The sequence below is a fragment of the Gorilla gorilla genome, chromosome 21, assembly GCF_029281585.2.
Source record: "Gorilla gorilla gorilla isolate KB3781 chromosome 21, NHGRI_mGorGor1-v2.1_pri, whole genome shotgun sequence".
Taxonomy (NCBI): domain Eukaryota; kingdom Metazoa; phylum Chordata; class Mammalia; order Primates; family Hominidae; genus Gorilla; species Gorilla gorilla.
Window position 1 is genome coordinate 71,960,803 of NC_073245.2, and position 27,068 is coordinate 71,987,870.

General features: G+C 47.5%; 1 protein-coding gene across 5 annotated transcripts in view; it reads left to right on the top strand.

Moving 5' to 3' along the window:
* The window catches only part of PHACTR3 (phosphatase and actin regulator 3), a 269,873-nt gene that overhangs the window by 94,767 nt on the left and 148,038 nt on the right, over positions 1-27,068 (top strand). The window contains exon 1 of one of the 5 annotated variants that reach the window (XM_004062457.5): positions 4,055-4,135. The exons of the other annotated variants lie outside the window; for them this stretch is intronic. The gene's annotated coding sequence lies outside the window, so the exon portion shown is untranslated. Of the gene's footprint in view, positions 1-4,054; positions 4,136-27,068 lie in introns of those variants that run through there. 5 annotated transcript variants of the gene reach the window in all.

The following is a 27,068-nucleotide window of genomic DNA, read 5'->3' on the forward strand; positions in this document are numbered from 1 at the left end:
TCGGTTTCCTCATCTGGGCATCAAGAGAGGAATAGGGCAGCCTCTAAGGATGTGAGGATTAAATGGTTTAATGTCTGCACTTGGCACATGGAACCTGATAAATGTGCGTGAGCAGCGCCATCCTGACTCAGCAGTGTGGTTCTGGGGTCTCCTGAGACACCACTGTGTGCCCGACACCCAGTTCGCGGCCTCCTTCCCTCCACCATCTCTCTCCTCATCCACGAGTCAGGTTAATCCTCCCCCTTGACCCCACATACCCCAGCAAAGTTTTAGGAAGTTGCCTGTGGTTGCCCTTTGGTGTTTGGATTCCAGGGTGGCTCCTGTGGAGGTGGGAAGACCCTTGGGGGCTTCCAGGCAAGAGAGGTGAGTGGGGCTTAGCCTAGGCTGCGGTGGTGGGGTTGGTGAGGAGGGAAGGAATTGGAGAGAGGCCCTGGACATAGAGCCCAGAGGAGTTGCCTGCAGGTTGGACGTGTGTGTTACAGTGAGCTGCAAGCAATCTGAGGGCAGGAGGGTACCCCATCTCTCTCAGCGTCTCTCTAGTGTGTGAGGCTGTGTAGTTTGTGGATTTGAATAGACTTGGAGCTTTTGGGGCATCTTCCTGGGACAACCTCAATTTATTTGGCATCTTCTCAGAGTTTATCTGTGGGCATGGCAGGAATGACCCCAGACTGGGTTCAGCCCTCTCTTCCTGGCTGAGCCTCTTTGGGTCTTAGTCTGCTCATCTGTAGAATGGGAATAGAATCCTTCACTCTGTGGCCTGTTGTTTTAAGTTTTCAGTAAGACCTGGTATTGGAAGCCCCCATCAAAGTGAGGAGCTCATGAAGCACAGGCATTGGGCACCAGATGCAGGATCTCTTCCTGATGGCCGAGCGGCGTGGTGCTAAGCGCGGTGTCTGCGGTTTGCCCCGTCCAGGTCAGCAGCACGACAAGGGGCAGGCCTTGGATTCTCTTAGACCTGCTCACAGCCTGGGCTTCTGGGGCCCTGAATGTGGCCAGTGCTCAGGTGGTTGGGAGCTGGCCTGGCAGCACTTGGGGCTCCCAAACACAAGGGAAGACAGGCAGCTAGGATTGTGACCCTGGGGACCCTGCTATCCTGTGGAGGCCCCAGGATTCCGACTTGTACCCGGGCTTGCTTGGTGCTGTCTTGGGACTGTCTCTGGGCTGGGACAGTGAGCTCTTGGATGGGCCCTTGGATGTCAGTGCCTCAGAGCTGCAGAAGGTCAGAGCCAGGCCTGGGGTGGACCAAGTGGTATCTACACCCCTCCGAAATGTGTCCAAACTGGGTAGTTTTGTGCAGCTCAGTCTGCCTCTCTGAGCCTTGGTTTCCTCACCTGACCTGCACAGTGAAATAGGAGAAGAGCCTGACAGGAAGGCCAGATCAAGCTGGTAGGGTTTCAGTGCAGCCCCTGGCAGAGCAGCCCCGAAGCTTGGGAAGGCCAGGAAATCCCGAGCTGATCTCCAGACCTGCCTGCCCCAGGAGTCGAGCTTCTGATGAAATTCAGCTGAGATTTCGGTTTTTTGTGCTCTGTACCCTGACAAGGGGCAGGAATCGGGAGCCAGCCCCGGCTGTCAATGTCCTGGGCTGGTTCCCTCCCACCTCCCGCTTAAAGGTGTCATTAGCAAGGGCAAGACGTCTTCTAACAGGTGGAAACAACTTGTCAAGACAGTCTGGCTGCTGCGTTTAGAGACCCAGAGACCCTAAATGTGGACTAACGCCCCCAGAATGTTCAGAATTAATGTGCTGCCCCAGGCAGTGCTGGGGCGGGGGGCATGGCTCTGACTCCTGCCCTTGGGTTTGCCCCACTCTGCCCTCTTCCCCTTCTCCTGTCACCCCTTCTCCTGTTCCTTCCCCTTCTCCTTTTCCTTCCCCTTCTCCTGTCCCTCCTTCTCCTGTTCCTTCCCCTTCTCCTGTCCCCCCTTCTCCTGTTCCTTCCCCTTCTCCTGTCCTCTCTTCTCCTGTTCCCCCTTGTTCTCGTTCCCCTTCTCCTGTTCCCCCTTCTCCTGTCCCCCCTTCTTCTGTCTCCCCTTCTGTTCCCTCCTTCTCCTATTCCCCCCTTCTCCTGTCCCCCCCTTCTCCTGTTCCTCTCCCTTCTCCTGTTCCCCACTTCTCCTCTTCCCACCTTCTCCTTTCCTGCCTTCTCCTGTCCCCCCTTCTGCTGTTCCCCCTCCTCCTGTTCCCCCCTTCTCTGGTTCCCTCCTTCTCCTGTTCCCCCTCCTTCTGTTTCCCCCCTTCTCCTGTTCCCCCTTCTCCTGTCCCCCGCTTCTCCTGTTTCTGCCTTCTCCTATCCCCCCTTCTACTGTCCCCCCATTTCTCCTGTTCCTCCCCTTCTGTTCCCCCCTCTCCTGTTCCCCCTTCTCCTGTTCCTCCCCATTCTTCTCCCTGTTCCTCCCCCTTCTCCTTCCTGTTCCTCCTTTTCCCCCTCTCTTTCCGTCCCCTTCCTATTCTTTTCCCTCTTCCCTTCCCCCTCCTCCCCTCCACTTACCCCTCTCCCTCCCTATTCTTTTCTCTCTTCCCTTCCCCCTCCTCCCCTCCACTTACCCCTCTCCCTCCCTGTCCTTCTCCCTCTTCCCAGCTAATTGTATTGAGGCTGTACCTTGTGATGGGAACTTTGGGTAGCTCTCTTAGCTCATGTCACACCATCCCTGGGGAAGGGTACCCCATTGTACAGGTGGGTACACAGAAGAGGGGAGAGATGCCCCCACTACAATGTGCTGGGAGCAGAATTTGGACCTGGATCTGAGTCCAGCTCCCCCATCCCCTGCAGGAAGGATCTGGGCTCTTGGGGTATCAGGAGGCAACTGCCTCTTCATAGCAAAGCTTCATTTGTTCAGTTCCCGGTTCTGGGCTATTGCCCCTGTCTCCGAGGATCAGAGAGGTGAAGTCCCCTGGCTGGGTTCAGATGGTTATGGAGTAGAGGTCCTGGTTCAGACCCATGGCTGTCTTTCTTGCCAGCAGCACTTCTTTCTTTGGGGTGATTTTCCCCCAGGGGACACTGCAGTGCCTGGAGACATTCTGGTTGTTATAACTGGGGTGGAGGGTGCTTCTGGCCTCTGGCATGTAGCTGTCAGGGATGCGGCTAAACCTCCTGCAATGCACAGGACAGCCCCCACCACAGAGAACTGTGTGGTCCCAAATGTCACCGGTGCCGAGGCTGAGAAACCCTGCACCAGGCCCCTCCCCAGCTGACCCTGTATTCCTGCAACTAAGCCAGCAGTAGACATACCTGCAGCAGCAGGTGTTGGTGCTACAGGTGACCCTAGGTCCTCGACCTCCCCATCTGTCTGCCACCTGGGCCTGGGCCTGGGCCTGGGCCTGGAATAAAAGGTGCACCAAGGGTCCCTGGCTTCAGCATTTTTTGTTTTCAGGTTGCATATCAGACTCCTTCTTGCCTCCTGAGGTCCCTTGGGACTTGGCTCCAGGCAGCCTCCCTGATCTAAGACTTCAGCAGCTGCCTCAGGACTCTGCATGGCCAAGGTCCCCTCTGCCCCAGGTCACCAAGGTCATTGTGATAGCAGTGGAAGCAGGGGACAGAGAAGAGAGGGCCCTAAGAAAAACTCCAGTCCCACTAGTTCCTGGAACTTGCCTAAGGCCAGGAGAAGTTGCTGCCATTGTGGGTTCTGTATATGGGATTTAGGACTTTGGTTCAGGTGGTTTCTGCCAGGCTCTGGCCAGATGCCAGCCTAGGCAGTGTCCTGGCAGTGCTGAGTGACACATCTCGGGCACAGAGAGGAGCGGGCGCCTGGCCCTGAGCAGAGGGGAGGCTTGTTGGGGGCCAGCACTTGATCCACTGAGCCGGACCCTCAGACCCTGGGTTGCCCTCCTCACCCCCACCCCCGCCTCAACTCTGCTTCCTGCAACATCTATATTTAAAAATGTTGACAGATAATAATGGTGTTCAGCCCCGAAATGCAGACAGGAGCTTCCTGACAATTGCAGTGCTGCGCCGGGTTGGAGGTTTTCTCAGGGAGCGGAGTGAGTCCCCAGGAGCAAGTGAGAGTGCCAGGGCTGTGAGGGCTCTTTGCCAATCTTGACCTTTCAGGGAGGTTTGAGAGAAAGACTCCAGAAGCCCGCAGGGAGAGCAGGGGTTCTGGGGAAGATGGAGCCCTTCATCCAGGATCCCTCTGTGACCATAAGGTGAGTTGCTTTGCCCCACATCTCTGGTGAGGCAGAGGGCAGGGACTCTGTTTAGGGAGCAGGCTTCTTAAAGGCAAAGGGTTTGCAAATTCTAGCAGCAGCAGGGCCCTAAGAGAATGGCTTTTTTTTTTTTTCCTTGAATCAGATGACTGCATTTGGAGTCTGGGGTGAGGGGTGGGGGCTGCCCCTTTTGGAGCCACAGATGGGTCATTTTTATGTATCAAGGGAGTCAGACCAGGATCAGCCCTGGGTTTCTGCCACAGAGTCCAGAAAGAGTCACGAAGGTCTTTTGTTTGCATGTGAATGGTATTTTAACCTATTACTTCTGGGCTAAAAATAAAAATTCCCCTCAGATGCCTTTTTGTCTGTAGATTGTAAGATCATTTTCAGGAAATAATAGATTGTCATTGATGTGCGTTTTGACTGCATGGTGTCCTATTCTTAAGCCAGGTTTTGTAAAAATTCAAAGTAGAGGAGGTTTCCCACAGTGGAGATTGAAGCCTTCATTTAGTGTCAGGAACATATGCTCCACTATCAGGAGTCATTGTCCTTCCGGGATCTCCACCACTGAACCCTGGGTGGGAGTGCGGGAGTGGGTGAGGGAGAAGGCACACTTGACTTTTGTGTGGTTTTACATTTGGTATCATTTGTGGACTTTTGGTTCTGAAAAATGGTTTGCAAGTCAAGTTGGATGTCTGGAGTTGGGGCCCAAGAAGGAGATGGAGAAGTGAATTCTAATTCACAGTTAATATGGGTCATGGTTAAGTTCTTGGAAGCAACGTTGGTTTCCAAAGGTGTCTGCTGTGTTTTTAAGCTGCAAGGTTTTATGTTTTTTTGACCCAGTGGAAAATGGCGATTCAGGATCCCAAGGACTTCAGGAGATGTTGTCTGAATGCTAAAACCCCTTCCCTGAAATGCTTGCTTTCTTTTCAGAGGACAGGAAATATGGGAAATTAACAGTCCTTTTGTGGAGTGTGGTTTGAGTGTTGTTCTTTGAGGAGGAATTACGGAATTATGTGCATGCATAACGATGGTGACCACATACACAATCGAAGAATAACAAATCAGAAAAATCCATGGTGAGGTTCATTCAGAAATAATCAAGAGTATATTGTTTAATTAAGGAGAGGATCAGAGGAATGCAGTCCCAGAGCCACCATTTCGGTTGTCACCTAGGTGCAACTCTCAGCAGAAGTAAGCATTCCCAATAAGATGTTCTGAAAACTTCCTGCCGTTTAATCTCACAACTTTTACCCCACAAGCTGAAATAATAGGCCAGTATGAAAATGCGCTCTTTCTTCCCCATACATTTTCTTCTGTTCCTGAGCCAAGCCCATAGGTAGCTTGGCAGTTTGCAATTCTCTGTCTACACGGAATAGATATAGATTTTTTTTTCCTGTATGTTTTGGGTATTAACTCTTTGGTTGCCAAGCTGTTGAGCCCTGAGTCTATATTATACACCTTCAGCCTGTGGCTTACAGGGCTTCAACACATCCTTGTTATATAATGCAGTAGTTTTGCTTGTGGGGTGACTGTTCATATCGTGGATGCTCAGAAAATTCTATTTTTAAAGTATAAAATACCACTCTTCAGAGCAGCCTGCTCACTCCTGCCTCCCCGGGAGCCACACGCTTTGCACTGTGGAGTTGTTGGCATGAAGGCACATGACATATGGACGGGAGCGCGTTCCTCCTGTCTAGGGCCTCTTAGGACCCGAGGAATGGCTGGAGGCAGTTTCTCTCCAGTCCTGAGGTTGATGATCCGAAGCTCTTGGTGCTGAGCCTGTGCTGCTATTTTTAGCTTCCTTTCTTCCCTGCATCTTGACATAATTCGACATGTCGCAGCTGAATCTCATCTACTTGCAGAGCTTACCGTGTTTTGTAATCTGTGTTTTGTGGGGCAGAAATAGTCCTTGCCAGAGCATATTATATCATTATTATTCAGGGGGAAAGTTATGATACTATCAATTAACTTTAGAGGATGCAAAACACAATTGATCCTTTGATTTTCTTTCTACTTCTAATTTCCTGGCTGGGAGCACCTGGAGGGTAGGCACTCCTCCTCCTTCTGCCGGACCAGAAGGCAGCAAGCAGTGGTTCTCACATCTTGGGAACCTGTATCAGAAGCACCTGGAGGGGCTGTTACAAAGGCGATTGCAGCCCCACTGGCAGAGTTTCTGAGTTAGCAGGTCTGGGTGGGGTGGGGGGGCAAGTTTTCTCACAAGTTCCCAGGTGATGCTGACGCCGGTCCAGCACTGCACTTTGAATCACAGATGGAGATCACGGCAGAGGGTTGGTAAATATTTAGGGGGTGGACGATGCCTACATGCAGAGAGCCAATTTAAGAAATATACAGATGGTGGAGCAGGAGATTTTCAGTTGTTGTGTATCCTGTCCACGCGGTTGAAGATGGACTTGATTGAAAAAGAAATTAAAGTTGAAATAAAATTAGCTGACTGAGAGGATGGCTCCTGACAGTGTCCAATGCTGTGATGTTATTTAGGGAGGATGAAGCATCACGACTCAGACAACTTACTTTGAGATGGTCAACAGCACACACAGACATAAATGAAGTGCGTGTACATGCACACACACGAAACTCAGCAAAACATTAATTGCTGAAACAATGGGTGTTCACACTATTCTAATTTCACACTATTTCTATTTCTAATACTTTTCGTCATAATAAACATTGTATTAACATGGTAAACACAATAATAGGGCTTAGGACAGCTTTTCTTGTGTGTGTGCTTAATAGTAAATCAAGATCACCCACATGTTCACAGCTGTGTTGCTCCGGGTGGCGTGGGCATCGGTACTGTATCAGTCCATTTTTACACTGCTGATAAAGACGTACCCAAGGCTGGGTAATTTATAAAGAAAAAGAGGCGTAATGGACTCACATTAAGCCTCTGGGGAGCCCTCACAATAATGGCAGAAGGTGAAAGGCATGTCTTACGTGGCAGCAGACAAGAGATATAATGAGGACCCAGCGAAAGGGGTTTCCCCTTATAAAACTGTCAGCTCTCATGAGACTTATTCACTACCACAAGAACAGTATGGGGGAGACTGCCCCCATGATTCAGTTACCTCCTGCTGGGTCCCTCCTGCAACACGTGGAAACTATAGGAGCTACAATTCAAGAAGAGATTTGGGTGGGGACACAGCCAAACCGTATCAGGCACACACATCGCTTTAGGGAGTTCTCATTTCCTTCCATTCTCCCTGATCCTTTATCTGCTTGTTCTTTCCTCCTCTCCCTTCCCTTCTCTTTCACTCCCTCCTCCCTGGCTTCCCTCTCTTCTGCTCTCCCTCCCTCCTTCCTTCTTCCTGTCCCCATCTCCTGTCTTCTGGTGACTCTGGGTCAAAGGACTCTGGTCCAGAAGGGTTCCGTGTGGGGATGTGTTGTGCTGAACCACTATTAACCTCAGTAGGGAAGGTACCAGGTTCAAGAGGCCAAAGAAGAGACCTGAAGCCAGCAAACAAGACATCCAGTTTTATTATGGACTTACATGCAGGGAAGAGAGTCCAGTGGTGGCAGGTTGAAGAGAACTGTCTTAACATACAGAAACGGTCCAGTGGTGGCAGGCTGGACAGAATAACTGTCTTAATGTTCAGAAACGGTCCAGTGGTGGCAGGCTGGACAACATATCCACCTTCCTACAGTCCGGTGGTGGCAGACTGGGCAAGAAAACCACAACTGCAACCGCCTGCGAACATCGTGCAGTTTACACAGCATTTTCATTTAGCACCCTCCCCCTAAAAGCCCTCACCTGGCAACCTTCATGTAACCCAAGCTTGTCCAACCCAAGGCCTGTGGGACGCATGCAGCCCAGGATGGCTTTGAATGCGGCCCAACACAAATTTGTAGACTTTCTTAAAGTGTTCTGAGATTTTTTTTTTAGCTCATCAACTATCATTAGTGTTAGTGTATTTTATGTATGGCCCAAGACAATTCTTCTTTTTCTAATGTGGCCCAAGGAAGCCAAAAGATTGGACACCCCTGATAGTAACCCAAAACTCAGGGCCTCAATCCCCTGTACAGCCCATGTTCCACAGGACAGGCCGGAGGCTCAGATGTTTATGGTAGATAGGAACAGATCTCTGGGTGGGCCACTCCCGGATTCCCTAGTTTGGAACACACATTCAGGTGCATCTGTCATACAGGGTCATTCTAAGGGTGTGCTTAAAATATTGATGTCAGGTGTGTTTACCCTGCAGGATGCTGTGGCATCTGCCCAGGAAAAAGTTGAATCATGCCAGTTATTGTTTTCCCAGGGTTTTCAGGCTGCCGCCTTGTTTTTTAAATAAAGTTTTATTAGAACACACTCACACCCATTTACTTACTTCTCTGGCTGCTTTCCAGCAGCATAGCTGAGGCAGAGACCATAGATCCACACAACTGAAAATATTTACTTCTGGCCTGTTGCAGAAAAAATTTGCCCATCCTGATTTGTTTCTGTGGGCTGGCTGTCTTGGAGATTCCACACGTACACACATGTGCACATGTGCATACATACTCACACTAAGGACATGCAGCAAGACGTTAAGGGTTGCGGAGTCTAGAGTACATGTGATTGTTCATTGTACTATTTTTTTCTACTTTTTCACGTGTCCAAAAAATTTGTAAAACATTTTGATGACTGTGGCAGTGACCACCCCAGGGTCTCTAGAGGAATGCCACAGGGGTCCATCCCTGGTTCTGAGTCTTCAACATTTGCCTCACCCACTTGGCAGGTTAATCAAATGGGGAGATGACACAAATCAATAAAAGCATTAACAAAGTGTCCCATATATTCAAGAGCCAAACAGATATCTCAACAGACTGTTAGGGAGGCTGAGTCAACAAGGAGAAGTTTAATGTTCATAAGCTTCAGGTATCCAGCTCTGATTTACAAAGATCTTTGCCCAGGTCCTGCAAGGAGCAGACTTTGATAGGAATCAGGCCTCTGGGCCAGGCACGGCGGCTCACCCCTGTAATCTCAGCTCTTTGGGAGGCCGAGGCGGGTGGATCACCTGAGGTCGGGAGTTTGAGACCAGCCTGACCAACATGGTGAAACCCTGTCTCTACTAAAAACACAAAATTAGCTGGGAGTGGTGGCACATGCCTTTAATCCCAGCTACTCAGGAGGCTGAGGCAGGAGAATCATCTGAACCCAGTGGGTGGAGGTTGCGGTGAGCAGAGATCGTGCCATTGCACTCCAGACTGGGCAACAAGAGCGAAACTCCATCTCAAAAAAAAAAAAAAAAAAAAAAAAAAGAAAGAAAAAAATAATCAGGCCTCTTGGCCGGGCGCGGTGGCTCATGCCTGTAATCCCAACACTTTGGGAGGCCGAGGCAGGTGGATCACTTGAGGCCAGGAGTTCGAGGCCAGCCTGGCCAACATGGCAAAACCCCGTCTCTACTAAAAATACAAAAATTAGCTGGGTGTGGTGGTGTGCACCTGTAGTCCCAGCTACTCGGCAGGCTGAGGCAGGAGAATCGCTCAAACCCAGGAGGCAGAGGTTGCAGTGAGCCAAGATCATGGTGCTGCACTCCCGCCTGGGCAACAGAGTGAGACTCTGTCTCAAAAACAAAAACAAACAAACAAACAAAACAAAACAAAACAAAAGGGAAAGAAATCAGGCCTCTTAACGGAACCAAAGTCTGCATGGTCCCTAGAGTGTGTGCAAACTGTTCCAGTCACTGGGACATCAGTGTGCAAAGCCTCCTGGAGCTTGTGTGCTAGTGGGAGAGGACAATGAACGGCACCTATAACCAGTAGGGGATCGTCCTGCATGTTAGTAATAAGTGTTGTGGGAAATGAACAGGAGAAGTAGGGGGAGGTAAGAGAAGGTATAAATGTGGTGGGCTGTAGACATTTGAGTATTACATGGAGTGTCAGGATTGACATCATTACGGAGGTGACATTTGAGCAAAGCCGTGAAGGCGGTGAGGAAGTGAGCCATGTGGATATCTGAGGCAAGAGCCTTTGGGGCAAAGGGAACCTTCAGTGAAGACGCCCCGAGTAAGAGCCGGCCTGGTGGGTTCCAGGAACAGGGAGGAGGAGCCCGTGGTGGCTGGAGTCACATGAGATTGCTGGGGAGGGAGACGGGAGAGAAGCAGGGACATTGTAGGGAGGGGCCTCTGCCAGCACTTGGGCTTTTGCTCTGAGTGTGATGGAGGGGGGGACATTGGAGGGTTTGACATTTAATTATAATTCATCAAATAACTTGAGAACAGGCTAGTGTCCAGGTGGACTGACCAGCCTAGCAGTCATTGCTGCAATCCAGGCGGGAGATGATGCTAACTGGCCACAGTGAGGGTGTGGACGTGGACACTTCTAGAAGGTAGAACGATGCAGTTGGCTGAGGGAGCAGATGGGGAAACAGGGACAGTGGAGTTTCAAGGGAGGACTCTCAGGTTCTGTCCTGAGTAACAGGATAGAGCGTTGGTCCTGGCCTATGAGGGGAAGGCCGTGGTGGAGCAGGTTTCAGGGAGAGAGCAGTTCAATTTTGGCTACAGTGAATTTGGAGCATCTATTTGACATCCGTGCAAAGATGACAAATTGACAATTGGCTGCACAACTCTGCTTGGGAGAGAGGTTTGGGCTGAAGCTGTGCATTCGGGAGGCCGCAGCTGAGCAGAAGCTGAATGTGAGCTAACGCGCTCTCTCCCTGACTTAGTCATTTGTCTGCCACCTGTAGTCTAATTTGCCAAATACTTCCTTTTAAACCAGGTCTTTTTTTTTTTTTTTCAAATTTAAACTCATTTTAAAAGGATATCTATGTTGCACTTTTAAGTAGAAATCCAATATTGCTTGCCTTTGATAAAAGGTAACCATAAAATAAAACAATGACAACAAAACAACATTTAGTTCAAGTTAGGCATAGTCTCTCACTAAGGATTTCGAGCCAGAGGGTCTTCTGTATTATCCAAACACAGAGATCAACAAGTGTCAGATGCCAGGGTCGTCATAATACCAAACTAAGACTCTCCTCTTGAAGTTCTTGGAAGATTGGAGGGAAATTGGCAAGAAATTAGCTTCTGTTGCTTTGTCCTGGGTCCACGAATCCCTTAAAGTCCCCTTTTACCCTCTTATGTGCCTGGCCCTTGGGGAGATGCTGAGCTGAGCAGCCATTATAGTGGGTAGAAGAAGGAAGCTTGGGGTCCAGCTTGACCCTCTGCTAGAGGTTGGGTTTGCTTTAGGACTATGTATTTTCTGAAAGGCAAACTGCAATTTGCAAGAACGCAGAGAGGGGCAATGGCTGTTTATTCTAGAACAGACTTGGGGGATGAGAACCTTGGAAAGAAAGGGTGGGATTTTTCCTGCATGGTTCTAGGATGTGGCCCTGCAGCCAGCTGGGAAGGATAAAAGGATACAAGTGGGTTGGTTTCACTTCCCTCTGGGCACAGGCTTTCTCTCTGAGAATTCTCACTGGGGCTCATATCTTTTAAATTAAGTAGTCTGCTCCTGAATAATATCTTTCTTTGGGGCTGGTTCTTTTTTCAGTTTATATATTGGGGTCCCTTTTTGACATTATAGGCTTTCCTCAAATGCCTGGTGAGCCAGGATCGACCTTGTTCATTGCAGAATGAAGCAGCAAAGAGCTGGTGTGTGCTCACGGTGTGTTTCAGCTGCTGGGTTTTGTTTCAGGTTGCCCAGGCCTGGAGGTGGCCTTGGTGCTGAGGGGCCTTTGCAGAACCTTCTCTTTGTGGCTGGTCTGGAGACAGGCAAGGATGCTCCTGTACTTTTTGCCTGGAGATGGGAGTTGTCCATGTTATCTGCAATCCACCCTAGGCTGATGGTGAGGGAGGGAGTCTGCTGTCATAGGAAGCATGTAAACAGGCTCAGGCTTCTCTCAGCACGAGAAGGGATTTTGGATCTCTGGGGTCCTTCCTACTGTGGGTTTGCAGTTTCCCTCCACAACCTCACCCGCAGGAATCCGGAAGCATCTGATGCCTTCCCTGGGCTGGGAGCCCCTAGAGAGGAGGATCTGCTGAGCTGTTATGACATCGTGCCCACAACTGTGCAGGCATTTGGGAGATGCTCTGAAAATGCCCGATGAAGGGTTGTGAGGATGAAATAATCTGCTGCTGAACACAAACTGCTGGGCTCCAGGCTACTGAGCCCAACTCATTCCATGGCTCAGCATGTCCTGTGGCTCAGCAAGTCCCTTGGCTTCCCATGGCTCAGCACGTCCCGTGGCTCAGCTCTCACTCCTTTGCTTCTGCAGGTCCCTTGGTCTGGCGTGTCCTCCCCACTCTTCCTGAGTTCTCTGAATTCTACTTGTGCCTCCAGGGCCCCCTCTTTCATGAAACCTTGACTCACCACCTCCACCTCTTTCCCCACCTCACCCACCACTGTCCTGCTCTTGGGGCCCTGCGCCCACCTCCTGCTGGGCCCCTGCTTCTGCCCTGCAGTGCTGTGGCCCACTTCCTGCCCAGCAGCTGGGAAGGCATCCTGAAGTGCGTATCAGATCTTGCCCTGTCCCTGCCTCCCATTGCCTCTGGACCACAGCCTCTGAGATCCTGCCTGCCTTCCTCATCTTGTCTTCCATTCCTGGGGAACAGTGGCCACATAGCCAGGTGGCTGGCAGCATGGACTTGGGAGACCCTACCAGCCTGGGTTTGAACCCTGTCTCTACCGCATGCTTGCTTTGTGACCTGGTTCCTCATTTTCCTCATCTGTAAGATGGTGGTGTTGAAAGGACCTGCCTGGTCGGGTTGTTCTGAAGGTTGAGATATTCAAGCGCTGAGAACACCACCCAGCACAAGGCTGGTGAATGCTCCAGGAGGGTTCACTGCACCGTTGCCGTTTTCCTGTTGATCCTGGAGTTCCGGCCACTCTGGCCTCTGCTCACATAGCTGGAACTCATCAGACCATCTCCCACCTCAAGGTCATTGCCTCTACCATGCTGTCTCAGGACACTCGTCCCCTGCCTTACCATTCGGTCAGCCCATTATCCTTCAGGCCTCAGGTTGAATGTCACTTGCTGAGAGCAGCCCTCTCTGACCATCCTTTTAGAGTGGCTTCCCCGCCTCACATTCCCCATTACAGTCTGGCCTGATTGTATCTGCCAGTGGGTTCTGCTTCCCCCAACCAGAACTTGCCCATCATGAGGGGGCAGCCTTGCCTGTTGTCCCCTGCACTGCATCAACACTGCCTGGACCAGAGGCCCTCGGTAACTGCCAGTTGGCTGAATGAATGCAGGAATGAGGCATGAATAATGCAAAGATGCTGAACCATGACATGAGGGACTGTTTCATTCATGTGGCATGGGGGTGGGCTACCCCCCCATACCTAACTTTTCCAGTGTGACGGTTTTCCTTCTGAATTTATAAGGTGCCCACCTTAAAGATAGGAATTCAGCTCCTATCTTTTAATAGACCCTGCAAGGTATCCAGTTCCTAGGACACAGCATTTTGTTGGTTATTGAATGAGACTGAAGAGATGAGAAGAGTGGCCAATAGCATGGAGCTGGGGCCTAACTGCACACATGTGGTCTTGGTCCCTAGTATTTATTAGCCAAGTGTCCTTGGCCAACTTCATTTTATGCCACAAAACCTCAGTCTCCTCATCTATACAATGGGAATAATAATCATACCTTTTCCAGAGTTGGAGGGAGGATTAAATGAGTCAGTTATGTTTAAAGTCCTGGAACAGTGCCAATGCCCACCACATGGTAATTTCTATGTAAATGTGAGCTGCCATGATGATGGTGATGATGATGGTGGTGATGATTGTGATGTTGATGGTGATGATGATGGTCGTGATGATGATGGTGGTGATGATGATGGTCGTGACGATTGTGATGATGATGGTGGTGATGATGATGGTCATGATGATTGTGATGATGGTGGTGATGATGATGGTGGTGATGATGGTGATGATGATGGTCATGATGATTGTGATGATGGTGGTGATGGTGGTCATGATGATTGTGATGATGGTGGTGATGATGGTGGTGATGATGATGGTGATGATGATGGTGATGATGATGGTGATGATTGTGATGATGATGATGGTGGTGGTGATGGTGATTATGGTGATGGTGGTGGTGGTGATGGTGATGGTGATGGTGGTGGTGGTGATGGTGGTGGTTATGGTGATGGTGGTGGTGGTGGTGATGGTTATGGTGATGTTGGTGGTGGTGGTGCTAGTGGTGGTGATGGTGGTGGTGATGGTGGTGGTGGTGATGGTTATGGTGATGTTGGTGGTGGTGGTGGTGGTGCTAGTGGTGGTGGTGGTGGTGGTGATGGTGGTGATGGTGGTGGTGGTGATGGTGGTGATTGTGATGATGGTGGTGATGATGATGATGGTGATGATTGTGATGATGGTGGTGATGATGATGATGGTGATTGTGATGGTGGTGGTGATAGTGGTGATGACGATGATGATCATGGCAGTGATGGTGATGATGATGGTGATTGTGATGGTGGTGGTGTTAGTGGTGATGATGGTGATGATGATCATGGTGGTGTTGGTGATGATGATGGTGGTGGTGAATGTGATGGTGTGATGGTGGTAATGAGGGTGATGTTGTTACCTTGTAGTAGATTTCAAAAAGTGGAATAGAGTGGAATTAAAGAAAACACTACTGAGTTAATAAGAAGAAAGGTAGGGCGCAGGAAGTGTTTACTAGGAAATGGAAGAGTCCAGCTTATTCCAGTATCAGTTGAATGCAGCAGACTCATGAACTTTACTGAAACCAAAATTTACCGAAGCTGATGAGAGGATCATGATTTCCCAGAGTGTGGACTGAAGCCTCCAGGAGGTGTCAGAGATGATTTTGGAGTAGTGCTTTTCACACCCTCTGTAAAATAGGACCCATTTAAAAATTTTCAATCTGTTGCAAACTGATAATTTCATTAATGTGTAGAGAAACATTTTCACACTTCACCCCTAAGAGAAGGTTTGTGGACTGGTACCTGGAACAGATACTTATCTTGTAGCTGCCAGCAAGAAACACTTTCCAGATGGGCACCGTAGCAGGACACTGTGCTAGGACACGCTTTGAGTAGTGCTGTTTCAGATGAAAATCACATCACATGGGGCTTCGAATTTCACAGAATCCTGTGGTCAGCTGGTTGCTCCCCTGTGAATTATCTTTCAGTTGTGTGGTTGTATATGGAGGAGAAAGTTGTAGTTTGTGGCTCATATGTCACTGACTGGTGATGTTGGATGATTTCTCTTTTCTAACAAGCAGAGTGCAGCCTCAGGCACAGAACCCTTGATGGGCATGGGGTCTTGCCAGAATGGAATTACACTGACTTGTTTCATTGCGTTTATTTTGTGGCCACTTAATATTTTTGGATATTGATTCTGATTTTCCTATTAGGGCCAAGATGTAAAGTTTCTTTAATAGATAATTTAGGTGCAAAAAGTGAGTTGCCTTAAAACATAGTGTACGTTATCATGCAGCTACGTGTGAATATATGACAAAAATCATGAAAGTGGTACAAGACAAATTTGCAGAGAACTCTAGTGAAAGGCAGGGTAGAGGAGTGAGAATAGACCAAATGGATGTTTGGGGTCATTTGGGGCCATGTAAGCCTCTCCCCCTTATCCCTGGTGGAACAGCATTAGGACATCCTCTCCTTCATCCCAAACATCTGCTTTATGGGAAACCACAGGACTATATTGTTAGTAGTACTGGGAAAGCCTAGTCGGCTTTATCTTTTGGATTCTGAGAATGTTGTCAGTGATCATGTTTCTCTCTTCACTGGAGTTGCTAGGAGTTTCAGCATCCAATTTCAGTTCCAACCTCCAATCCTTGCACAGAACCCTACAGTATGTGTTTTGTGTATTGAAGCCATAGAATCATGTATTTTTCCTCCTCATTTTCTCCCTGACCTTTTTTTGATTTTGTCTTTTTTTTTTTTTCTTAACTGCAGTTACATTTTTGTAAGCTGTGTTACATCATTGTTTGGAACACAGTGGGGGTAATGCATAAATGCTGAATAAATAAATAATGATGAAACTTTTTCCTCAAACTGTGAGATTGGGGCCACTCCATTGTTAGAGTTATTTTAATGTGATCAGGACAAAGAGGCCAAGAGTGTTGTAGGAAGTAAGCTTTGTTCTCGTGGGCTTGGGCTGGGCAACGCTGTGGTTGTTGGGAACGCTAATTTCTGTTATTTGGTGGTGCTCATATCTCAGGCCTCTGTTTAAGAAACAACATAGATTCCTCCAAGGCACATATTTGCATCCTGTGTGGGCCGAAGTGCCTGGCTTCATTCTTTCTCTAGATACCCACACTATCTCATGGGTATTTTTAAATGCGTGTCTTAAGAGCCAACTTCTCTGCTGTGTGCAGGCTTTTCATGATGCCAGGAGAGTTGCCACGTGGATTTGCAGGCGCTGAGGGCAGAAACAAGGAACAGGCAGCGTCAGCTCAATGGGTGGGACCCACTGTCCTTTCAGTCCTTCGTGGGGCGGCCTTGGAGGAAGGGTCATTCTCCAAGCGGGGCAGAACTCAGTTCCAGGTTGGCCAGAAGGCCAAATGGACTGTGGGGTAGGTCTGAGGCCAGGTAGTGGGGTGCCCCAGAAGCAGGAAGATGGTGTGTCAAATGTAGAGTGAGACAGAGATGGCAGGGGCTGGGGAGTTGTTGAGTCCTGTTTTTTCACACTTGTGTGGGGATCTTGAGGAGTTTTGTAGAGGTGCCGCAGGGTCTGCCTGTTGAGGAGCAAACCAAGCTGACCGGGTTACAGGTGCCATCCACTGTCCCCTCCCGTCTGATTGGTTTGGATACTAGGATGTTGCATGGATTCTCCTGGAGTCCAGACATAGCCAGTGAAACAATTTTGAACCCCCTGCAATAGTCCAGCCCCATCATTCCATTCCATAAAGGAAACTGAGGCCTTGCCAGGGATCCCAAAGTGGTAATCCCTCTTGTAGGGTTCCAGGGGAGGGCACCAACCTCCACCTAGCTACTGAAGCCAGAAACCTGGGCATTCACCTGCCCTTTCCATTTTCCTCCTCATCCCCATCCGTGCCACATCCCTGTATCCTGGCATCTCCAGCCTTCAGCACCTCTCCAATTCATCTGCTTCTCATTACCCCCAGCCACACCACGAAGGTCCAGGCCCCCTTGTCTGTGCGCTGGGAGGATACAGATGCATCCTGAGCCTTCCAGCTTCCTCTGTTGGGCCCATCTAATTGGGTTTCTGCTGGGCGATGGGAGTGATCATTTGAAACTTCAAATCTCATTATGACAGTCTATATCCCTTCCTCCATGTTCCCATCTTGTTTCAGATCTTTCAGTGGTTGCTCATGGCTTGTAAAATCAAATCAAAACAAAGCAAAACAAAACAAAACACCCAAATTCCTCACCAAGCCCCCTCCTGCACCTCTGGCCTCATGATGGCATGATTCTTTGAGTTTGGGGACCTGAGCACATGGTCTGAGCTGTGCTAGAACTCTAACCCACACCGCCCCCTACCATGCACAAACACAGATGTTTGCTGGCTGACTCCAGCTCATCCTCTCATCTTAGCCTCAGCATCACTTCTGCAGGAAGGCCCCTTCCAATCTCACCAGGGCCCATCATGTCATCCTGTCTGATGCCCTTTGGCACTCTGGGCTAATCCTTTGGGGCCCTCAGACCCCGTCCCCACTGTCTTAGTTGTCTGGTTTGCTCTCTCTCTTCCCCTACTGGATTGTCAACTTCCTGAGAGCCAAGGTCACATATAGCTTTAGCCTGTGTCCCAGGCCTTCAGCGTGGTGCTTCTTTGGGCACAGGAGGTGTGTGCAGAGTGGAAGGAGAACTTCGTTTGGTGGGGAGACTGTATTATAGAGAAGTGGTTTCATGTTCCAAAGAACAAGCAGGAAATATCTTCCTTCTCCTCCTCTTTCTCCTAGTAAATCCTCCTTCCTCCTCACTGGCTGGATGAAGCATCTCATGGTGGAATAGTTTCAGATCCAGGGTTCCCAGAAAAGGGAACCACCTCCAGTTCCCCATCCCCTTCCCTTTCCTGGGAGGTCTCTGGTGCTTATGCTACTAATAATGAACATTTAACTAATGAGTTGCTACCTGTTCATATTACCAAAGCCTCCCTGCCAAAGGCCACCAGAGACATTCCTGGGGTCAAATCAGATTAGATTTATGGAGCTTCCTGCATCACAGGGTAACACAGTACTGAGGGCCATGACAACATCCCAATATGCAGGACTGGGAGAGGCTTTTTTACAGGGTTTGAGTATGATCTGGATGATTCTAGAAGAAATGAAAGAAGCAAGGGCCAGCTCTATCTGATACTATCAAGAAAGAGGCTTCCCACTATTGGATATCTCAGTGGTCTTTGTTCAGGAGTTGGAGGAACTAGTTGAGGCTGGGTAAGTGCAGGATCCCTGCCCGTGGAGGGGACATCAGTCATGTTTGTAGCTTCCATGTGGCCTTGGGTGTCCTGGCGGAGCCCTTGGCTCTCCTGTCAGAAGCTTCCTCTGATTGTCAACAGGGATGATTTTATTTTACTCTTTATGCTTTCATCTTTCATATTTAAAGCTTTGATCCGTCTAGAATTTCTTTTGATATAGTATGTGAGGGACAGAGCCAACCTACTTTTCTATTTTAGATTGCCATCAATTGTCCAACTCCATTTATTGAATGATAATCGCTTTTCTCTGATTTTCTTGCCTCCTTTATAAATATATTAGATTCTATACAATTTTGTGTCTATTTTTGGACTTTTCATTTTGTCCCATTGAATTGTGTCTATCCTTGCAACAAGGCCACATTGTTTTAATTATTATCACTATATTATATGTTTTAATAACAGAAGTCCCTTTCCCTCATACCTTATTCCTCTTGCAGCTTTTTCTAGTTCTTCTTGTTTATTTTTTATATAAATTTTATCATATTTGCTATATGTCTTTTAAATATCTGATAACTTTAGCAGGATTTTAGTTGTGTAAGAATTACAGAATTTTAATCCTGGAAGGATGCTGAGGAGGTTTCTAACTCTCTCATTTTCTGGAGAGGATATGATTTTATCAAAGTGATGCTGTGAGTTTATGGCAGTGAGAAACCAGGGAATCCCCAACCCTGAACCCACCTCCAGATCCACTCGCCCCACCAAGCCTCCAGCTTTTGACCCTGCATATGTTTAGGTACCCAGAAATTACTTAATATTTAGCTTAGTGGACTGCCACGATTTAAATTTGACCTTTTGAATCCAAGCACCTCCTTCTGCTATGTTGCTTTTAGAAGAAAGGACAAAGCTGAGGAATTCAACCTTTGTTTCCATTTATCTCTTTGCCTTCCGAGACAGGCCGCAATGTAGCCAACACCACTCCTTTGTCTCCATGGTCAAAGTCGGAAGGAAGTTCTTTCAGAGGGGTTGGCTTCATTGATCTTGTGGGGAAAATCTTACAAGTACCCAGGGCAGGGTGTTTGATAAGGAAGTGAGTGGTGTGAAATCCAGGCTCAAGAACAAAAGCCATACAAGCCTGTACCCAACGGGGCCACTGGCCTAGAATGGTAATAAATAGAATTGGGTGACAACCTTGAAGGTCACCCGTGGTTCAGCTCTGGAGGTGTCCTTGTTTGTACTCACTTTCAGTAACCATCAACTTATAAATAGCCTCAGGCCAATTGCCCAGTGATGATTTTGACTGTCCCTTGCCAGGGGCCTGGGCTTGTGATTTGGTTGTGAGTCTGTCATGGTCTCTGTGACCTCAGAGGAGGAGGAAGGAAGATGATGATGGATGCTTCTAGTGATGCAAGCAACAAACATTTTTGGACAATGTGCCCAATACCATTCTCTGTACTCTGTATGAGTTAACCCTTCAGTCTTCAAACAACGCTTTGAGGTAGGTGAGGAGACTGAGCACTAAAAAGGTGAATGCAGAGCCAGTGTGAGCACAAAAGGCCTGGTTCCCTGCTAGACCGTGCCTCCTCTTGGCTGGAGCTCTATGGCAAGAGTTGGAACCAGGGAGCCTTGGTTAAAATATCAGCTCCATCCCTTATGACCTTGGGCAACTTACAAATCTCCAAATCTGTATTTTCACCTTTTAACTAGAATAATGTATGTCAATTATAGGGTGTTAGGATTAAATGAGAAAATGTACATAAAACTTTTGGGACATTGTCTGGCACTGGGTAAGTACTCAATGAAAAAAGGTAATGGTTTTCTAACTTGTTTAATGTTTCTAAGCCTTAGGTTTTCCACTTATAAAATGAAAGCATCATTATATATGGTGCATGGCTGTCTTCTCTTTTGGTTTGGTTCAGTTTGAGGATTTGTCGGGGTCACATTACCGTCATGACCACCTGTGTGACCTTGAGCAGATTCCTTAACCCCTTTATGTTGCAGTTTCCTCCACTCTAAAGTGGGGGTCCTGATAGTGGCTGGCTCAGGGTTGTGTGATGATCAAATGAGAGATGCTTAGAGAATAAGCATCGGCCTCTGGCACAGACATCCTCATCCTCCAAGATCCTGTGACTTGTTGCATCTATGTGCTTGACTTAGCCCACAATCCGTCCCCATCTCCCTTCTCTTCTCTTTGTTCCGGGAATCTTTAAAAACACTTGTTGAGCTTGGGGTCGGTTTGCAGAATCATCACCTACTTTTAGGGTAGTCTGTTTCATTTGGGGTAAACATTTAGGTTTCTAAGACATTGGGACAGTGATGTTTGACTTCACATCTATTCATGTGCTCTCACTGAGCTCTGAATATAATGTTTCCATTCCCCCATCTATCAGAGATGACACAGAATCATTTATATAGACTCAGTAGACTCTTAGGGGAGGCACCAGCCCTGTCTGTAGCTTCACTACTTCTGAGACTGAGGTGGTACCTGGTGTATCAGTTACCTGTTTCTGGAAACAAATTATTCCAGAATTTAGCTTGTGATTTTGTTGACAGTTAGGCTGGACTTAGCTGGGTGGTTCTTCCGATCTTGGCTGGGCCCCTGCATGCATCCGTATTCAACTGCAGGCTGGGTATAACACTGTCAGATTTTGGTGTCAGCTGGGATAACTGGGATGACTCAACTCTCTTCTGTACTCTTCATCTTGGGCCTGTTCACATGGCGGAGGCAGAGCCCCAGGCAAGAGGGAAATGTACAAAGCCCCGTTAGTCCTAGGCTCAAATCGGGCCCACCATCTCTTCTGTAGGCAATTGGCAACGTAAGCCCCAGTCCAGCCCAGATTCAAAGGAAGGGGGCACACATCTTCTCTTGATGGGAAGAACAGAGTTCACTGCAGAGGGGCCTAGTCTGGGGAGATGAAGAAATGTGGCCGTTTTTGCAATTTGCCTCACTGACCACATAGAGGGTGACTCGCCCTGTGTTTTGTGTCGTATGTGACTTTATAGAAATGTGTCTCCTAGCTGGGCTTTGCAGAGATGCAGACTCTGTCTTTCTGTTGTGGGCTTTCTACCTTGTCATGAAAAGGCCAGAAAATTCCTGAAATGAGTGTCCTTTTCAGTCCTTCAGGTGAGAGGCTCCTCAGGGACCCACAGACCATTGTTTTGGCTTCTGTCTCCCTCTGCTTGTCACACACGGATCACATACACAGGTGGAAGTGAACTTGTTTGCTTCCCTTCCCAAACTGTAAGCTCTGTGAAGACAGGAATCTCCTTGACTCATTATTATATCGTTGGCACCTAGTAGGTCACTGTAAATATAAGATGAAAGAGGGCAGGAAGGCAGGAAGGGAGTGAATGAGTTAGGAAGTTAGGCATCTAGATAGGAAGGAAATGAGAGAAAGCTTCGATGGAAGAAGGAAAGAAAGACACTGGAGGTAAAGAGTTGGGAAAGAAGGAGGTGAAGAGATATAAGGAATTTAAATTATTCTTCAACAAGCTAGGTATGGGGCAAGGCACTGGCCTTTCTGAACCTCATTGACTGCATCTGTATGATGGAGTAATAGTAGCACCTACCTGGCTTGTAATGAAATAATACATAGAAGCTTTTAGAATAGGGACCATCACTGATGGCTGCTCTAGTTGTTCTAGTTTCAGCTGATGAAGGCACTAGGATCCTCAGCATGGAAGACACAGCAGCAGGGACAGGGGGAAATGCTGTGGGTCCAAGGAGATAGTGCAGGTGCTCAGAGGGTCATGGAGAGAGAGAAGCAGCCCAATGATTTCTGGGTGCTATGCCATTCAGTGCTTCTTCTAGGCATGGCTTTGAGCAGCAATTGGCCAGGCTTCCAGAAACTTCAGAACAAGTGGACTGTGAACTCTCTGCAAACTAGATGCTGTAATATGCATTTTCATAACTCCCCCAAGGATGTGGACAGGTGGAAATAAACTCCCAGTCACACAAAACCCCACCACCCAGAGAGCAATCTGGTTGACATCCTGGCTGAGTTTATTACCATAATTTTTCCTATGGGTACCTGTGTAAATATAGAAACTGTAGACAAAATTGGAATTGTACCACTGATATGGTTTGGATTTCTGTCCCCATCCAAATCTCATGTCGAATTGTGATCCCTAGTGTTGGAAGAGGGGCCTGGAGGGAGGTGATTGGATTCTAGGGGTGGATTTCCCCTTGCTGTTCTCATGATAGTGAGTGTGTTCTTATGAGATCTGGTAGCACCTCCCGCTTCATTCTCTTCCTCCTTCTCCGGCTATGTCTTGTGAGACGTGCCTGCTTCCCCTTTGCCTTCTGCCGTGATTATAAGTTTCCTGAGGTCTCTATAGTCATGCTTCCTGTACAGCCTGTGGAACTGTGAGTCAACTAAACCTTTTTTCTTTATAAATTACCCAGTCTCAGGTAGTTCTTTATAGCAATCCAAGAATGGACTAATACAACCACTTATGCTGTATCTTGGGTTTTTAAAATTCACATTATTTTGTGAGTATTTTCTCACTGCCTGAGAATTTTGGGGTCAGGCATTTTTCTCTTCACCTCTTAGACACTCAATTTCTGTTTAGAAAATGGGGAGAGTAAGAGTATCTCTCTCCTAGAAGTTGTCTTTTTTTTTTTTTTAATTTGAGATGGAGTCTCACTCTGTTGCCCAGGCTGGAGTGCAGAGGCATGATATCAGCTAACTGCAATGTCCACCTCTCGGGTTCAAGCAATCCTCCTGCCTCAGTCTCCTGAGTAGCTGGGACTACAGGCTCACCTCACCACACCCAGCTAATTTCTGTATGTTTAGTAGATCCAGGGTTTCTCCATGTTGGCCAGGCTGGTCTCAAACTCCTGACCTCAAGTGATCCGCCCACCTCTGCCTCCCAAAGTGCTGGGATTACAAATGTGAGCCACCGCACCCAGACTGTTTTGTTTTGACCTGGGGAGAGTTAAATGAGTTAATATCCTTAGCCCAGTTCCATAACATCCACTGTAAGCTTTTCTATATGTTCCTTTATTTAGGAAGAGTGAACATAGTGCCAGGTTTTACTTAGAGAGAAGTGCTCTGCATGCTTTGGTGCTAGCACACAATAAAATTAAATGGAGGTCAAAGCAGAGAGCACTTAGGGATTCCCGAAGCGTCCAGAACAACAGTAGATGGTTATAAAGGACAGCAATAGTACAATGACGCTGCCTCCAAGACGAAGTACAGCATTAATTAGTACTGGGCAGTGGATGGCCAGGCTCTTTCAGGGCTTTACTGAGAGCCTCTGAAGGGTGGCAATGATGAAGAGTGGGGCCATGAGTGACCATCTCAGGCCCGTCGGGAAGATACTTTTCATGTGGTTGACCCATGGCAGAAGGAAGGACCTGTGTCATCCCTGAGTGTCTGAGCATGTTGGGGCTGTGCCTCGGGACATGGGGTTTTTCTCCCTGGTCTCGTTGGGATGCTCTTCACACCTAAGCAGGGTTTGCACATTCAAACACGGGCTGTTTGTATTCCAGCCAGCATTGCTGAGAAGGTCGGGGAGCAGCTTGGTGCATACTAAGGAGCAGCCCCTGCCCTGGCTCTGTCCACACCAGGCTCTCTGGGCAGCTGCCCATGGAGAACACAAGCCAGCAACCTTTGAGGAGAGCCAGGCCAGCATTTGACCATTTGAGGCTGATGGACCCTGGGTGGCAGGGCCTCGGCTCTGCTTTTGGGAGACCTTGAAGGCTGATGCGTTTCCTCCCCAGCCCCACTCTTGCTTTACCTGGATTGCTGCTGGGACTTTGAGACAGTCCACGCTTTCCTATTGTGGAGGCTGTGCCTTGCCCAGGGGATGGAGACTGAATCTATTGGTGATGATCCAGTAAAGGGTCTCAGAGTTCAGCAGAGGGTGCTGGGATTCACCCCAAATATTTGGGCAGAGGGAGAGAGACAGGCTGTGAAACAGAATGAAATAATGATGTGATAGGAAGCCCTGCAAGCATTGGCCCCTTTAATTCTCCCTAGGACTCTATGAGGTAAGGACTGCCCCACTTACCAGGATATGAAACAAAGGCTCAGAAGGCTCAGAAGGTGGAAATAAATCTCCCGGGTTTGACCAGGAGCCCAGCAGCCCTTCCCCAGAGCCTGTTGACAAACAGTGCAGGCATGTGCCTGTCTCAGGGTTATCTTCCGCCTGCTTTCTTCTCAGCATGCGATTGCATCATATTGTATTGATTGCTACTGGAAGACTGAATTCAGAGGCCTCACAGATCTATATCATGACTTTACGGAAATAGAAAAAGAAAAGGTATTTTTCATGGTGGCTCAGACTTACTTCTTATCCCCATCCTTGCAGGCAGAGGCCCCTAACAAATGTCAAAGGATGACTGAGGGGGCTTTGGAAGCCAGGAGACTTGGCTGTAGATCTCCTCTACCACTTCTTAGCCATGAGACCATTGGTAACTCATCGAACCTTCCTGAACCTCAAATAGCTGCTATTGCTATTTGTTACCCATGAGACCAAGGAAATAGTCTTCATCATGACCAAGGAATAGTCATGTTCTAGACAGTGCAAAAGCTAAGAAGGGAGCAGAGATTAGAAGGAGAAAAGAGGAAAAAAGAACAAGCAGGACGTTTTTCACCTAAGAGATTGACAAAAAAATTTAATTTAATCAATAAATTACCCAGTCTTGGGTAGTTCTTTATGGCAATCTGAGAATGAACTAATGCAACAACTTATGCTGCATCCTGTGTTTTTTTTAACTCACATTATTTTGTGAGCATTTTCTCATTGATAATATCGAGTGTTGGCAAACACATGCGGAAACAGCTCTTACAAGTCTCAGATATAAATTGGTATGGCCATCTTGCAGACACAGTTTGGCAATATCAAGTAAAATTGGAAAAGCAAATGCTTTGACTGTCCGTGACTATTTCTAGGTAAGGAGGCTTGGACCAGGATGTTCATTACAATATCAACATTGTGTGTAATTATGAAAAACTGGGAAAAAATCCTAAATGACCACTAACAGGGGACTGAATACATCAAATGTGGCATATTCTTACCATGGGACACTTGGCAATAGTTAGAAGTAATGAACTAAATTTCTATGGGAGGAAAATGAAGTGGACAGTATAATACCATGTTTGAAAACCTACCCACCCCAACAAAATAATATCATATATAGCATGTCAATATGAAATGAAAAAAAGACTGGATGGAGAGAGAGGGGCAGGGAGATGGAGAGACAAAGACAGAGACAGCAAGCAAGAGAATGTGAGAGCTGTAGGTATCAGACTAAAAAGACACATACCAAATCTCTGATAATTGTTCCTTCTGGGAGTGTTGAATGATAAAAAAAAGGATTTCACCTTTATCAGGAATGCTTCATTATATATTATAATAGTTATGCATATAAACACACACCAGATGACAGCTTCAATACCCTCCAGTTTTGTGCATTTGATATATGATTCCTTGTGCTTTTAGGTTTTCTTAATGTTACTCAAAGAAATTGGAGAAATAATTTTTAAAACAGATTTATTTGAGGAGCTTAGAGAAGGGGAAAAGTTTGGATATCTAATGATTTTTATTTTAAGGTCAAGGTATGATTTGACTTTGCTCTGTAAAGCAATTTTCTTTTCTCCAGGAGAATGTTTGCAGCAAACATTTATTAATTAGCTGCCATGTTCATGGCCCACAGAACTGTCCATGGTACTAGTTCTCTACCAGGCACACAAATAAATCCTCAGCTAAGTAAGTTTATCTTGGATGACTTTTTCCCTCAGTTTGATAAGAATTCAGCTTGCCATCCTCTGGCCTAGCTGAGCCACAGGATGTTGAAAGAAGATCAATGCTGCCTGGTAAGTACATTCAGAAACACAACTTCCCCCAGATATTCCAGTGTTTCTGCTGATGCCCAAATCCCAAGGTCATGTCAGCTATGAAAACATCAGCAAATGTATGGAGTATTAACTGGAAAGGAGTGTTGTTGCTTCTTACTTTTTATAAGCCCAGAAGATTCCAAGAACAGGGAAAATATCTAAAACCAAGTCAGAAAAGGACATAAGTGCTGAGCCCATTGGTGACTTCCATTATCTGCTTTGAAACCCCAGGAGTTGGCGATGTTGTTTGCAAGGAGACAGCTATGCTTCCTTTCTTGTTTTAGTCTTGGGCTGAGACAAATATGACATTTCCTAGATTTGGGGCCCAGAGCTACAGAAAACATGGCCCCAAACCAAAAACTTCAAATTTTAAGTCATTCATCCTTGAGGAATATGCTGATACCTCATTTACCCCTTGTGACTCCTAAACCCTGGACATACCTTTTTATGCTATTAAAAGAAGGCTTCTAGTTTTGTTTACTCCAGTCTCCTAGATGTTGTCATTCCCCTTGAATCTCCTGAGAGGCTGGAGATTATATTTGGTCTGGCAAATGGTTTTCTTTCTCCCCCCTTTCTCGTTACATTTATTGTAAAAATATTTTAATAGGTAATACATGTATATGGTTATAAAATTAAGCAGCATGAAAAGGTGCACACTGCCATCATGAATACTCTTATCATCATCATCACCTTTATTGGATAGTGAAAAGTCTGTGGCCGGGCGCGGTGGCTCACACCTGTAATCCAAGCACTTTGGGAGGCCGAGGTGGGTGGATCATGAGGTCAAGAGATCG